We start from the raw sequence: 16,952 nt of genomic DNA on the forward strand, positions 1-16,952 counted from the left end.
ATTATTCATTGGGACAACATCATAAACAAGTCTGCTAAAAATAAAAACTACCGGATTTGATGCAGACTACCGTGTACTTTCAAACGACAAGGTTACTGTATTAATAGTGCAGTTTTTTTTTTTTTTTTTTTTTTTTTTTTATTAATTACGATCCACAAGTTTATTTTCTATAATTTCCTTTCTTTTTATTTGAATAACAAAAAAACGAGAACAAATTTTGAAAATATTACTAATTTTACAAATTTGTATTCTCCTACAAATTTTCAAGTGGGACATATTAGCTGAGATTGTGGAACCGTAACGTTTAAGCCAATACTATATTTCTTTATTTATATTCACGTTGCTAGCAATTGCTGTAATTAAAATTAATTGCAATTCTTAAAGTCAGTATACAATAATTATGTAAAAAATTTGATCATTTAAAAATAATTTCGGTATTTATAAAATTTATACCAAATAAAACATGTTTAAATTCTTTTGAGAAAATAAAACAGTGATTGTTTCATATTCGGGCAAAATATGTTGGCCGGTAATTAGCCCGAAAAATGAATGAAGGTACTGGAGCAACTCAAATCAATTGTTGCAATTTCTGTAAAAAAGCATTCATATTTTTGTATCCGCATTTATCTCGAAATACAACGATTAAAATTCTCAAATTTGGTCGCTTTTTTATATCAATTGCTCACTAACTCACTTTACCTTGAACTTTACGTGTGAACTTGGCTTTGTATTCTTTTTCGTTAGTATAAACGACTATCGACGGCGTTAGTATATAAACGAGTACACTTATTTTACAAATCGCAACGTGTTCTGAAGGAACTGCATCAATGAATGTGATTTGTGCATTGTGAACAGAATTCTCGACCATTTTTCGGACTAAGGTTCAGCCTACAATGAAACCTTAAACAAAATAATCGAATTAATTATTCGATAGGATTTGTTCAATTCGATCAGATTTGTTCTTTTTTTGTTTAAATTATGTTGTTTGAGCATATTTTGCCCGAAGACAACAGATGGGTGATTCCATTCTAACTGTTATTTTTTATGTCCTGTATTGTTTGTTCTCATTCTCATTGGTCATTAATTAAAAATCTATTCATGACATTTTTGTGTTAATTTGAATGATATACCATTTTTATACCATTTTTAATAAAAAAAAAAGTAACAGTTAGAACAGAATCACCCAGATATCAATTAATAAGGTCGTTTCTATGGTAACATTTATTAAAATTTTCTTATAAAAAAATTTTTTAATTTTAAATAGACTTTTGTGATATATGCCATTCTTCAGATACCTACAATTTTCCAATGACAAAAAATATTAAATTTTAATGAATCATTAAAGCTGGATGCCACTGTAAAATTGTCGGTATCTCGATCCACGAAATTATTTTCTTTACACTCAATAAAACTTATAATTCAGACTTATTTTGGTTTTCATATTTAATATTATTTTCTAATACTAATAAGTTACTTGAATTACAGCGAATGAGAATAAACTTGAATGGAACTTAATCATCATTATCTCAGCCAATAAAAGACAAACTAGGCATGACAGCCGTATTTAAGCCATGGTTTCTCCATGGTTTTTTATTTCCTGATTAAGATTACATTCAAGCATTTTCTCAAACTACATTAAGTTTACCTTATAAAACATCATGTTTTTTTAATAGTTATTCATGATTTTCTTTTTTGTTTTTCATACATTAATGATGTTAGCACTTTGTTGTGCATAAATTAGTGCGTTCATCTTGTGCGTCCACCGTACCAGTTGCATATGTGTTGTTTTCATGTTCATTTATTGGTGAATGTGTCGACGTGAAACGTCGTGATGCTTTCAGTCACACCTTCTCTTCACCGGTCAGTGGAGCTGCGGTTGACCGCACGTACTGCTAATACAAAAGAGGAAAAATTAATATACATGTTTTTAATTTTGGGCATAAAATTGCGTGGGCATGTAGTGCGAGTGAATTATTTTTAAATTCTCTTTAATTCAAAGATTAGTATAGATCGGGGTTAGTTGAGCAGGTTTTGGCTTTTAGAGTTGTAGTTTCTAAACGAGTAATCATTTTTATTTGATTCATATATCAATAGATAGCCCATTCCTTCTTTTAGGAAATGTTTAGGAAATGTCTTTTAGAAAAGTTTCAAAATTCCTTATTATTTTCGAGAAAACTAGCTATAGTGACGATAGTCACTATAGCTAGTGTATGGGACAAGTTGATCAGGGTTCGAAATCAATAAATTAACCTTAGAATAGTACTCTATTATAAATCAATCATAAACGTATTCGTATATTTGAATTATTTAACGACGGCGAACATCTGGTAAATATCCATAAAAAATCCCTTCCATTTTTAGTAGATAGTTTTTTAAAGAAATTTCTTGTTCTGCGGAAAAAATTTGTCGTGGTTTGGTGTAGTACGTTACCGTAATACCACCGTCATTTCTTTTAATTCTTGTAAATATTTGGTTTAAGTGTTAAGTCATACGTTTCACGTTATATTCTTTGGCAGCAGCATTACGCTTTTTTGGTTTTGTATTAGAGCTTTGCCAGCATTTTTAAGCTGTTGTGCAGTGTCAATAGCCCTTGTTGTTTTTGGTTTATATTCTCTCATTATAAAATGAAATATTATTTTAACAAATAGAAAGCAAAATAGAAAAATAAATCCCTAACATGATAAACTAATTTAAATGATTAGTTGCTCTTAAAATTACTAGAAAAATGGTATAGGTAACATACTAGCTACTGGGGCAAGTTGAACAATTGCACAACTAACCCCACTACGATTTTTTTTTTACAAAAATGAAGATTTAAAAAAAAAGCGTTATTCTTAGAGCAACGTAAGTATTAAAATTAAATAGCCAATTAAATTTACTTATCATCTCGCAATTTACCGGATTGTCAAACGATTATTTTACAATGTTTTCAAAAATTCAAAAAAATATTTTTTTTACTTTTGACGTGATGAATGGAACACACCAGTACCTCTCTTTCGCGTAGTTTCGGCGGTATTTCAATTGAACAAATTCAACATCAGGCAACTACCATAGTTTTTATTCAATGACTAGTTGGCTTATCGCATGGAAAATAGTGTAAAAAGAGAGTACTTAGCCAACAAAAGGAAAGAAAATAATAATTAAATTATAACAAATGTTATCCTACAAAAAAAGTAAATATGGAGTTTAATATAATCTGGATGATATAAGCATTTCTGTTTTATGCTTTTTATCTTAATTTAGGATGAAAAACTTTATAATTTTACTTGATGTTCCTTTTCGTCTTCTTTCTTTTGTTTTTATGCTCGAATAATATATTATTTAATTAGAGTTATTAATTTATTAGACACTAGCAGTATTTACTAAACTGTATTATACATACACGGTGGACTATTTGTCCGGGTATCAGAAATGTAATGTATAATGACACTCAAAGTGTTGCGTCGAAATCTTTTTTTTTGAACAATTGTAGGGGGCTATTATTAAATACATTAAAAAAATTATTTAAAAAATCAAAAAACCTGACTCAGTTACATATAAACTGAAAAGAAAAACAAAACAAGTAGTTTACATAGCGACTTAAACAGTCGGCACCCATTATTGGGAATATTTGAGCAGGCGTAGATTTTAATAGGTCCCGATTGTTAAAGTCGCCATGTAAACTGCTGAACTTGTTTTTCTTTTCAGTCAACGATACCTCAGTTACCATAGTAAGTCGACTTTCATTTTCAGCCTCTGTGTGTGTGTATGTTTGGTCCTTTGAGACCAAATGCGTGACCGATTTCAATGATTATTACGTTAATCGATTTGCCTATTTAATAGCTATTCGTTTGACATAGAGGACATAATTCAAAATGGCGTCTGGTGGTCGCCATATTGAAATTTCGTTATTGCCATATCTTCAGTAACACTAGCAAGGTTAGAACAAATCGATTAGCATAAGAATACTGGAAATCAGACCATACGTTTGGTGTCTATTGCGCCACATAAGAATACTTATACATTATTTCCACAATATGGAGTCTGGTGGTTGCCATATTAAATTTTCATTACTACCATATCTTCTGTAGCACTCTCAAGGTTAAGATAAATCAATTGACGTCAAAATCGTTTAAATCGGCCCACGCGTTTGGTCTCTAGTGTGCTACATAGGAACATGCATACATTCTTTTTCACAATATGGCGTCTGGTGGTCGTCAAATTGAATTTTCATTACTGCTATATCTTCAGTAGCACTTGCACGGTTAAGATAAATCGATTGACGTCTGGATCATAAAAATCGAACGGAGCGTTTGGTCTCTAGTGTGCCACATAGGAATACACATTTTCACAATATGACATCTATCCGTCGTCATATTGAATTTTAATTACTGCAATATCTTAAGTAGCACTTGCAAGGTTAAGATGAATCGATTGACGTCGTCTGAATCATCAAAAACGGTCCACGCGTTTGGTCTCTAGTGTGCCATATAGGAACACACATATATAGACTGAAAAACATTTCCAATCTTTTGCACTGCGCAGTCGGGTAAAAAGCCATTAAGTTTGTAGCATTTGGCAGAAAATATTAAAGAAATTTTATTTTAGTTAACTTCATCATTGTGCTAATATGATATTTTTTTTCTGAATCAAAAAAATATATTTTTCTAAATGCTTATTTGAATGCAGTCATTACAGGTCACTTTATATTATTTGGCTATCCAAAATCGGAAATAAAAAATCGAGGAAATAAAAGTTTTGCCACCGAATTTGATAAAATTCAGTTTACAAGGTAATTTTGACTCCAAAAATTAGAAAATTGGGATCATTTGGCGATTGGGCAATAATTTTCTAATTTTTTGGATCAACATTACCTTGATGTCCGAGTTTGTCTTCTAAGGATTATTTAGTGTTCACAGAAAATTTACTCTCTGTATAAAACGAAGCGACGTATAGTCACATAAAAAGTAACTATATCGTAAATATTTATATTTAAAAGGAAAAATAAGACTACAAAATATTAAACAATTTAAAGAATTTTTCGTGTATGAAATATTTTATTCAAAAATATATAAATACAAAATAAAATAATTAACGAGTGTAATATATTTTAAACACTTATTTTAGGTCGTAGCGTGTAAAATACTAAGGATTAAAATTTACATTTATGTGTATTTTAATGTCCCTTTTTTTTTTAAATATATGAAAATAGCTTCTCCTCATAGAACTGTTATTCCTCAACAATTAGGATAATTTTAGACAATTTTAATAATCAACTATCGCTAGAAATGATCCATGCTACAAGATCATACTGCATCATGGATCACATGCTTATGTACCCAGGATCATTCTTTCCGATTGTACTTAAAAGTTTTATCTTCAACATATGTTTTTTATAGTTTAATCTAAGAAACATCATTTTACAATGCATGTGTTGGAATATTTAAAGGTTGAAAAGTTTCTCCTCCTACCATTAAAAATATACCAGTTGGAGCTGTTGCTAGACATTCAGAGTAGTGGATGTCTGTAAGAAAAGTTTCAATCACTAACATTTTATGATGACGTTTTATGCAGTTAAGCTGTTTTATGCAGTAGCAACATGTTGAAGAGAGCACCTACCGGTGCAGTAGATTGGGGAGATACATGAGAGTGTGACTCATGGATCACACAGCATGTACCATGGATCGACTGTTTCTGTCGTTAGCTGTTTATATTAAAATTCTCAACAAAAAAAATAGTGTTAGGAAACAAAAATGCTATAGAAAACAGAGAAAATTCCTGATACGATATTTTAGGTTAAGTTAGGTTATGTTGGCTGTCTACGAAGGACACACTTAGGCTATAGAGCCCATTGTGATAACATGTATATGTTTTACCACCTTTCCGTTGTTAATTTCATTTAGCACCTCCTCAATTTCAAAGGGTGAATTAATTTTGTTGTGACGGCGGGAATCGAACCCCCTACCCTAAGCATACCGCGGTCGGAATTGGTGATGCCTAAACCAACTAAGCTAATGGGGCGACGATATTTTAGTACATATAAATTTTGATTTAAGTGCAAACTACATTTTCCTCTCATATCAAATAATATCAAATAAAACAATGTAATGTTAGGGAACAATTTTTACCTCACAAACTTTATAAGTAATAACAAAAACTAAAACTATATTTTTTGAATAAAAACAGTTAATTGTAAAAAATGATCTTATTTCATTTTTATTTCCAAGATGTTTTTGTTGTCTAGGTAAAAGTTTAATAAGGAAGTTGTTAGAATAAAGTTAATTTCTAAAACTTTTATTATATCACTAACTAATTAAGAATAGTTCTTTATAAAAAAAACCAACACAATACATATAACTTTTTCGTCTGCTGTTTTAGCGCCACAGTAAATTATATAATGTTCCTTTTTTTTTTTATTCATAAAAGATATCACAGAACAACATCTTCGTCTTATAATGCTGTCATATGAAAAAACCTCTATCTCCAAAAAAACAAAATTTTACAATAAATAAGAAAGAAAATTTCTTCATGTGTTTAAAACTGTGATATGAAGTGGTTTTAATGCTTAAAACTTAATATTAATAAAATTAATTTTAGTCTTTAGAAATATTTATAATACGAACGAACCAAAGTGACCTAAAATTAGAATATGGACAAAGATATATTTTAACATAGCATTTCACAGTATCGCCTTCCGAGTTTAATAGTATCATAAAAAGGTGTGTTTTTATAAGAAAGATTTGGAAGATTTAGGGCATTTTAAATTATCAAGGAAGAATAGACAGTCGCCAGCAAATATTTTAACAAGACTTATTTGAATAATCTATTTCGATTGGAAGCAATTTGACAACATCTATTGCCATATATCAATGATTAAAAATTATAATAGCCGTGAAGTACCGTTGAAAACTTATACTGGAATTTTTGAGAGGAAACAATTAATTCTGTAATACTGTAGTACTAAGTAGTAATACAGGGGGTCCCAAAAGTATGGAAACCATGAAAAATACCATCCCAGGATTGTCTATCTTAAAAATCATGGTCCATGTCATAATATGTGGACGTAAAATATTCTGCTCTTTTCGAATCCACAAGCGTATGTTCATGTTCAAAACTCAAGGTCACCAAAAATTTGTCGAATATGGTGATTATGCAGTGGATATAATTGCAAAAACAATTTTGACATTGGAATGATCTTGAAGATCATGGTCAAGAAAATGGTCAAGATCATATTCTTGCGTAAAATTTTCCGCTCATTTAAATATTAACTAAAAAGTAGGGGCTCCTATTCGAAAAATTGATTTTTAGTTCACTTCGAGGTTATGTTCAAGGTCAAATCCAAGGTCATCATTGAATTTCCGGTCGAAAAATACGCCGTATATGGTATTTTACCTTTTTTTTTCCATTGACTCTGCGAGATCTCCAGGAGTTTCCATACTTTTGGGACATCATGCATAATTCCATTGTTTACGTTAGCATATCTTTCTATCCTACTTTGTTAAATTATTTATTTAAGTATTAAAATTTACTATGCAACTGGCGTGCTTACTTCCTAATTAACATAAATATTCTACTTAATATTTGAAATATTTATTGTTCACAAAATATTTGAAATTCGTTAAATACATAAAAGAAAATTAATTTCATTTTCACATTATGGAAAAAAAAATTACCGGGTGCATCAGAACAAATGGTCAAGCTGTTCACATAAGTGATTATTCACACCTTCAACTTCACTAAAACATGAATAAAACTTTCCCTAACTGCCTAAAATAATCCCAATAAAATAAATTCTTGCTCTTTGTACAAGAGGTACTGGGCACTGGGAAAAATATTTTTTGAAAATTTTTATTAAAATTCATAAAATCAATCATCAGAAATATTTCTGTTAATTTATTAGTTTTACAGAGAAATTGATCAGTTGATTATTGTTTCAGAGATTTTCTACAACTAAACAAATTACCCCAATTTCCAGTTTCTTAATATTGAAAGAAAAATTTCAAGTTTAATTTTTCTCCTTCCCGTCAATGCTCCCATTTATTTTCTGACTTTTCAGCACACTTGTTACTACGCAACGATTGGTGCAAATTCAAGATCGCTGTTATCTTTCATTCTCGAGCATGACCATGAAATGTATAGATATGCTGATATTTCGATTTTGATTTTCGGACCGATAAGTAGAATTTTCTTATAATGGAAAATTAATAAGCTTATTCTAAAGAAACAAGAAGATGAAAATTAAGACAATTAAGACGTCGAAAATATTTATTTTACATACTGTGTCCAAAAAATATGGTGACATTTGAATTCGTTACGCCCGGCCAAACAGTCAACAAAGAATATTATTTGAACGTTATGCGTCATTTGCGTAACGCTATCCGCCTAAAAAGGCCGGAATTGTGGAAAGACAATTCATGGTTTTTACACCACGATAATGCACCATCCCATAATTCGTAATCATTTCGTCAAAAACTCAACCCATATCGTTCCGCAACCACCGTATTTACCTGATCTGGTGCCGTGCGACTCCTGGCTGTTCAGCAAGCTCAAAAGACCACTCAGGGACACCGTTTATATACGATAGAGGAGATTCAAGCCGCAGCGAAAACGGAACTGAAGGCAATCCCGGAAAGTGACTACAACCAGCGTTTGGAAGATTGGAAATAGTATAAAACTTGTATTTGTAGATTTTTAGAGTCAAATATAACAGTTTATTCAGCTCTGTGTAAAGCAAGTTCCTTGAGTGGAAATTATTCATTTAAGTATGAGAACATTTTCGCCATGAATAAGCTATAGATTATTACAGACTACAAGAAAGGTAATAAATCAACTTCAAAACAATAAATTATTAAGCTATGTAAGTACATGTGTACCTTATGAAGAAGATTATACATACAGGATGATTTATAAGAAAGTTTCCCGTTTATTTTCCCAAAAACAAATTAGATATCAATAAACGATAAAATTCGTGTTGTCTTTCTTTTAGAAGAGATGAGTGATCTAGTTATATTTTTTTAGGCACCTTCTCAGTCAAACGATGGGATATTTTGTTTTTTTTAATGGAAAAATCTTAGATCTCAATTTTTGGTAGTTAATTTTACGATTTTAAAAGATAAAAAAAACTTTAGAAATAGTATAGAAAAACGAATTTCTGGTTTATCGATAAGAAATAAGAATCTGTACAAAATATTAATTTCTTGGTGGATACATTTTAACCTGAAAATACCTGAAATCCTGAGAATACCTGAAAATAATGAAAGGTGGAAAAAATTGAGGCTTAGGAAAAAGCTTTTCAGACAAAAATTGATTTTTGTCGTCAAAGAACTAGAATATGCTACAAAAATTATGCAGTTCTATTAAAAAAAAAATGAAGTTTATCCCTGCTGAACACGGAACGCGCACTTGAAAATTAAAATTGGACAAATTTTTTGCATTCCCCCAAAAATATAAATCCTCGTATTATACTGTTTTTTGATATTCTAATTCGTCTATGAAATAATTATCTGGAAACTTTTTATAAAATCATCTTGCATACCAATTCAAATATCAAATAAGAAAATCAAAAAACTCTAGTCAAGTGCAATTTAGATCTGTGTGGAGAGGATTCCGTACTAATAATCATGGTCCGCAAAGAAATTAAGTTTCTTTCAAACTTTCTGAAACTATAAAAATAATATACTTGAATTTTATTGCTAAGGACCTTTTAACGGCATCGTAATTGGGAGCAGGAAATTAAAAATTTCATCTTCCAATTTTATGGAGAGACTCTACTTCTTGTCAATAAAAATGTGCGATAGAACTTTTTCTCCATATTGTGTTTCTCCATCATATTTTTGAATTGGTTTTTGAGCAAGTTTTTTTTCAAATCAACATTTACTTTTAAATTATGTTTCGAATTTTTTAAGATATGTTTTTGATTTTGATATATTTAGGTACGCATCCTTTAGGACCATTTAAATTTCCAATTTACCTCTCACCTGCTAATTTAGAATTCATTTATATAAACTACACATTTTACGACGTATATACGGAATCCTAAAAAAAGAAAATATAAGATGAAAGATTAAAAACATTCGTTTTCAAAACACGAATTCAATAATCCGTAAAATGAACTTTCAGAGACTGTCTGACCGATGAATAAATTATTATGAATAAGGTAAATAATACATTTTTATGTTTTCAGACTAAAATAATGTAGGAGAATGTTGATCATAGTGGAACATGGGGATAGTGAATATTTGTCTATTATTCCAAGAAAAATATCGAAATGAATTACACAGATTTATTAAGAAATCAGGCTGACATTTAATGTTATTGTTATTTTCTTTCGATAAAAATATTTGAAAATAATTCGAATAATTTTTTACGATCATTTTTACATTTTTATTAAAAATAGTTTAAATAATTTTATTAGCGACTATTGCGCATACGCACAACAACCGATACATATTTCTCATCATATTTGACATACCAAAGTTGAATACGAGTCTTGTTTCATATGAAAAGTGCCATTTCAACCTACACGAGTTTTAAATAGATTGAATGTTTTGTTTTTAAAATTCCAAAAAAATAATTTTTGGTTCCACTGTGTCCCACCTTCCCTTACAATATAAAGTCAAATATATTATTAATTTGGAAATTGAATTACTAATTTTGAAAAACGTTCCGAAATCTTTTAATTTTTTATTTAATTAATTTGCTTATCTTATATGCTGAATTAATTTATAATTATCATAAGATACTGGAATCATGTTAAGGCTCACTTAAAGCCAAACCGCCATAAATTCTCTCATTGAAATTTGTTAAAAAAATTGCCATTAGTAAAATCATTAATTAATTATATAAAATCAGTAATACAGACTTTATGAACTTGCTATATTAATAAAGTGGGTTCTGGAACTGCGAAAAAAAACTGAATTAAAAGAAGTGGTGGACTATGTAAGTAATACTATCATTTGATAACGTTTTTTTATGAATATATTTATATTCAGAATTTGACCATTGAAAAAAAAATAATTTAGAAAATTGAGTAAAAAAAGTGGCAGTGGATCTTCAATCTATCAAAACTCAAAATTGTTACATAAGATAATTTTTTTTCATGTCATGATAAGATCTATCATAATAATTAATTTAATTATTTTCCTTTATATATAGGGCTTATCTATATAAGCCAGTTACACCATAACAGGGACACACAATATATTTATAACAAAATATGAGGAAAAAGTAGTTTACTCAGTCCTTTATTTTCAGTCATATTATCTTGTGGGACATGTTTGATTACTTTGAGGGCAATCAAATACAATATATACAACTTCTGGCCCGGACTTTCTTAGTAAACCACACATCGGGCCACAAAACCTAACTCAATTGTAAAAAACTAATTATCACATAAAAAGCAGAAACTTTACTTTCATTCAATATCCAAACGTTTTGATATGAAAATGTACTGCTTAAAATAAAAGAATTTTAATTATAAAAAATATGTACTAACTTTGTTACGTCACTGAAAAACCAAACGTTAAAATGATGGCGTAATTGTGTTTAGGTGGGGCCATCATTGGTTCCATTACCTTATTATAATTTCCATAGTATTAATTTCTACGAGTGTAATTGCTTCGGTAGTTATAACCTCGTGGTGTTAATCGATTAAAATTTCTCATGCAGGTAATCTCATCTGTCTATCTCATGTCACAAAGTCATTGACCAATTTAGGTAATTTCATAGAGCAGTATTATATAGAGAATTTAGATGCCTAACACAAAACCAGTCAACTGTTTGGCACACGTAGGGTTCCGTACCATCGTACAACATATTTTAATACAAGACACGTTTATAGTCCCACGGCAGGTAAAAATACTCTCCCATTAAAATAGTGAAAGAAAAATTTGAAAAGTTTCTTCGTTTAGATGCAGTTCTGGAAAAACTAAGTTCACAAAGATAAGTATATTCTCTAGTCTTCTTCATTTTGCTCACTCCTCTTACCTGCCCTGTGACTATAGAAAGTTTTCTTATTCTGGGTGTGAAAATTGAAAAGTGGGAAAATTAACAGGATTTTCGAAAAATAAAAGTACCCTAGTCAGGTAGAATATTAATATCTATAACATTTCCGAATTTCAAAGCGATTGAGTAAAGGGTATAGTCGGAGTGCTTCAAGTTCAATTGTTACTTACTTTAATTATTCTAATCTGGAAAACCGCATTTTTTTATATTTTTCCCTACCAATAAATACTTAAGAGAATTCTTTAAAAAAATTATATTAGTTTGACAATTTTATTTAACTTTGCGTTTCTCAATCAAAGAGTGATTAAAATTTGTACATCTCTATCTCTATCTCTATCTCTATATATTATAAATGCGAAAGTAAGCAAGTTTGTTTGTTTGTTTGTTTGTTACGCTTTCACGCTTAAACTAGCGAATGGTTTTTAATGAAACTGTAAAGCAATAGAGCTGATATATCAGAATAACACATGAACTATAATTTATAAAGATATATTAAAAAAAATAAAAAAATTTAATTTAATTTGACATTACCATAAATTACAGATTTCTGTAAAAGTAGTAATTTGACATTACCATAAATTACAGATTTCTGTAAAAGTAGTCAATATAAAATATTTTACGGGCATCTTCTCTGATATACCCAATGAATAATAACTATTATACATTTAAAAAAATAGAAAACCATACATATATTTTACCTGTGCAAAACAATCCTTACCATTATTTCGAGTGTTATAGAAAGAGGATAAGCGAAAGCAATCTTTATCAATATTTACTTTTAAACTTAGCGAAGCGGGTGGGTATTACTCTAGTATTACATGACAGCCTTAATGAAAGCCATCAACTGTACAATTGACTATTATACATTTATATAGACGTCGCTTGAGGTGTTGTTATACAATAAATAAACACCAGGATTATAAAGATAAAATAAATTGTATGAAATTAATAAACACTTATTTTGTCTCAGTAAATAAATGACATGAGGAAGCATCATCATCAAACAATAGTTTTTAATGTACAAAAACATTTTTGGATGATGGAATAAATTTATTTAATTTAATTGAATTTTACCGACAACAACAACGCCATAGAAAATTTTCGAAAATTCTATTTCACTAATTAAAATAAATAATTAAAACATATGTTTGTTCTACAAGAAGAAAATAGGAATAAAATTAATAAATTGTTTACATATTTATTCAAAAAACCTTTTCTATTTAGTATATAAAGAATTGGTAACCTTTTCGATTTAGCATATGAAGAATTGGTATATAATAAAATGGTTTTTTGGTAGGTACTTTAAATATTATAGTCGATATAAATAAATTGTTATTATGTTTAATATAGAAGGGGAGGAGACTTTCATTACAGTAAAATTGGCAATAAATTCTGAAAAAGGCAAATTTTTTCCGAAGACTTTTTAGAAATTTTCACGGTAAAGGTTTACTGGCCGTGGCCGACAATGTGCTGTCCATCTAGATTTGTCAGGCGAACCGTTATATTGGTTGCAAATAAAATAAGGTCTTAATTACGCTTTAAATGTCTATATGTCTCATATTATGTTTGACAGGGTGGGCCATTTTAATCTATGCATCTGAATATCTCGCCACCTTTATTAAAAAATGACCACCATAAAAATTGTAGAGTTACATAAGGAACATCATGTTCGGACATCAGATTTGATCTCGTTCTTGGGGTTTCTTTAATATCCAATTTAGATTCGAAACGGTAAGGAATAGAATAACACTTTAACTTAGAAAGTTGATTCTTAAAAAAAAAACTTATATTTTTCATACAAACCATTTTTTACAAAATCGTCAGTTTTCGGAAGAAATGCAACTCATAAATATGTCATTATTGTATTTAATTGAAATAACTACGGAAAAATGTCAGTCCGGAGTTTTACCTGACAATTGATTAATTTCAATAATGGCATATTTTTATGACGCATTTCCTCCGAAGGCTAACGTTTTTCGAAAAAATGTTTTGAACAAAATATCTTTCTAATTTTAAATGTTATTCTATCTCTTACTGTTTAGAATCTAAATTGGCTATTAAAGCAACCCGAAGAACTGGGTTAAATTTATGTCAGAACATAATATTTCCCATCAAATTCTATAATTTTTATTGAGGTAGCGAGATATTCAGATGATAGATTAAAATTCCCCATCCTGTTTTTACCATTTTTTGATTTCACATTAATGAAGGATTAGTTCTTTCACACATTGGCTCACCACCCACAACGTACATTAAATTTTTTTGTCGTATGCAACCAAGTAAGTATGCAAATAGTAACTTATCAGGGCAACTTCGCAATTTAAACACTGAAGTGTTTGAAATCAAGTCCTTTATAACAAACAATTTGAAGTGTATTTGTAGGTGATCTATTTACACATTGTCGAGTAGTTAATAGAAATAGACGCTCTCGTTCACTTTACGATGATTTGATGTAGTTTAAAGATGTTTTACTGTAAAACTATATATATTTATGAAGGTATATATAATATGTTCTAGCCCTGAAAGTATTATATTTTATATACATATAAGCACTAAAAATAAAATGCTAAGATAAAAATATCGGGTGTTTTTTTAGAGGTTCACAACTTTAAACTAATATAAAAAAAAAATTTTCATTGATATTAAATGACTTATTTGGCAACATAACTTACGCCATTAATATTTGAATATGATTTCCGTCATGTTAGGTCGTGCTTTTCGCAGAAATGCGGTTGTATTTGGGCAATAAACAGTTCTGTTCCAAGTATTCCAAACCGTTTTCGGTTTATCGGCGTAGACAAGTGATTTTACATGTCATCAAAGAAAATAATCTGATAAGGTTAGATCGGACGATATTGGAGGCCAATCAACATGCCCATCAAATTATCTAAAATAAAAACGATTTTCAACGATTTGCATACCTTGCTCTGGCGTGAGTCCATTCATAATCGAATGGCAATCAAAACTAAATACAAAGCAAAGGGCAAAAGAATGTTGCCATTCTAAAAATGTGTTCCTTAAAAATATCCTGTAGCATATGTAAATAAATAAATTTAAATAAATAGGTACTTCGTGTACCATTTGTAGTCTTAACACAGGAATGATTTTTTAGAAAAATTCCCCCTTTTTTATATTTCATGGAAAATAAGAAAACGTGAAAATACAATCATATCATTATAAAATTCTTAACGCAATTAAATTGGAAAATTATTAAAACTTATTGTATTCCGCGTACGTTTCAATGAATTGAAAACATAGGGTGGTCCAAGTTAAAGCAGCTTTTTAAACTTTTAACACCCTGTGTCTGGAAAAGATACGTATTCCAGTGTATTTAAAAATTATTATTATACCATGTATATATGAAATATACATAGTATATTAAGTCCCAAGTTTGTAACAATTAAAAATATTGATGCTACTAAAAAAATTTTGATATAGGTGTTCATAGAATTATCTAATTAGTCCATTTTCGTTCGCTCGCCCGTCTGTGAACACGATAACTCAAAAACGAAAATAGATATCAAGCTGAAATTTTTACAGCGCACTCAGGACGTAAAAAATGAGGTCGGGTTCGTGAGCAAAATAGGTCAATTGGGTCTTGTAAACCGTTAGAGATAGAATAACAGTTTAAATGTAAAAAATGTTCCCTTTCAAAAAATAAACAACTTTTGTTTGCAACATTTTTATATACACATCACTGTTTTGTAAACATCACGAAGGCACACATTAGATGCAAATTTTATAGTATGTATTAATATGGGAATAAAGTTTTGTTGTTATTGGTTGGACCATCCTGTATATTGATTGCCTCCCAATGTATCCCTAGTATCAAGCACTCACACCCTCATCCATGTGTATCCAATATATTCCACATATAATAATAATTCATCAACAATATATAACCAATTTCATTATAATTTATAAACTTATAAACATAACAACAATATATGTATATATGTATAATATTGTAAACAATCCACATGTAATTATCATTTAAATAGAATTGTTCTTTCTCACATGCTGTGATGTGCTATTTTGTTACGTAATTTATATTATGTTTTCATATTTTCCATACCTACGTGTTCACCGAAAGTATTTCATATTTATTAGAATTTACGTGAAGTGGAAAACTTGTTGAAACTTAACCATCAAATAGACCTTTTTGACATTTATTTTTTTTTTAAATGAAAGTAAATGTCTTGATAAATGGGCTAATTTTTTTCCACGATTTTTTTGGAGCCACATGACCGAAAACGATCAGAAAACACACGAACTTATACGAATGGCCATGTGACGTCCTACACTTTGAAAATTGGATGTTTTTAAGGTCCCGGTCATCGACCTGACTTTTTGTCCTGGCGGAGAAAATGTAGAACAAAGCTCCACAAAAAGAAATCTAATGGAGTATTCGTGGCTGAATGTGACTGCGATGAATTACACGTCTTGGCTTACTTGACTTAATTTCTTTAATCCCTAGGGGGTACAGGGCCGCAACAAAGGATCTCCAGGGAACACGATTGCTGGCCAGACTCTTGACTTCACTCCAGGTTTTGCCTTCCAGTTCTGCCTCTTTTTCTACGGTTTAACTATCTAGGTTGGCAAAATTAGCATTATTACTGTGTATAGACTTTTAAGTGTATAGACTTGAGACTATGGCTAATTAAGCCCTCCTACAGAGCGAAGAAATCGCCATGGTCTTAACTTAGAAGTCTGTACACAGTTCTTTCAGAATTGCTATTTCTGTAGAACAAGTAAACAACTTGAGCGTCGAGCGTTTTTGAGCGTTAATAGATCCGTATCGTTAGTATAATGTTTCAATCTGACATTTGAAATTTAAAACAAATGAAAGCATTCAAAGAGTTGCAAACATAGAAAGAAAATAACTGAAATTGGATTACTGTTATTTGCAATGCATTCCACTCAAATTATCCCCTACTTAGTCATACATTTACATACAAAGTCGTTACGTG

General features: G+C 29.9%; 1 protein-coding gene across 1 annotated transcript in view; it reads right to left on the reverse strand.

Annotated features, from left to right (window-relative positions):
- Positions 1-1,866: 1,866 nt before the first annotated feature.
- The window catches only part of LOC123296305 (calcitonin gene-related peptide type 1 receptor-like), a 295,317-nt gene continuing 280,231 nt past the window's right edge, over positions 1,867-16,952 (reverse strand). The window contains exon 12 of the mRNA XM_044877766.1: positions 1,867-1,889. The gene's annotated coding sequence lies outside the window, so the exon portion shown is untranslated. The remainder of the gene's footprint in view (positions 1,890-16,952) is intronic.

This window comes from Chrysoperla carnea, chromosome 3 (assembly GCF_905475395.1).
Source record: "Chrysoperla carnea chromosome 3, inChrCarn1.1, whole genome shotgun sequence".
In the NCBI taxonomy this organism is placed as follows: Eukaryota; Metazoa; Arthropoda; class Insecta; order Neuroptera; family Chrysopidae; genus Chrysoperla; species Chrysoperla carnea.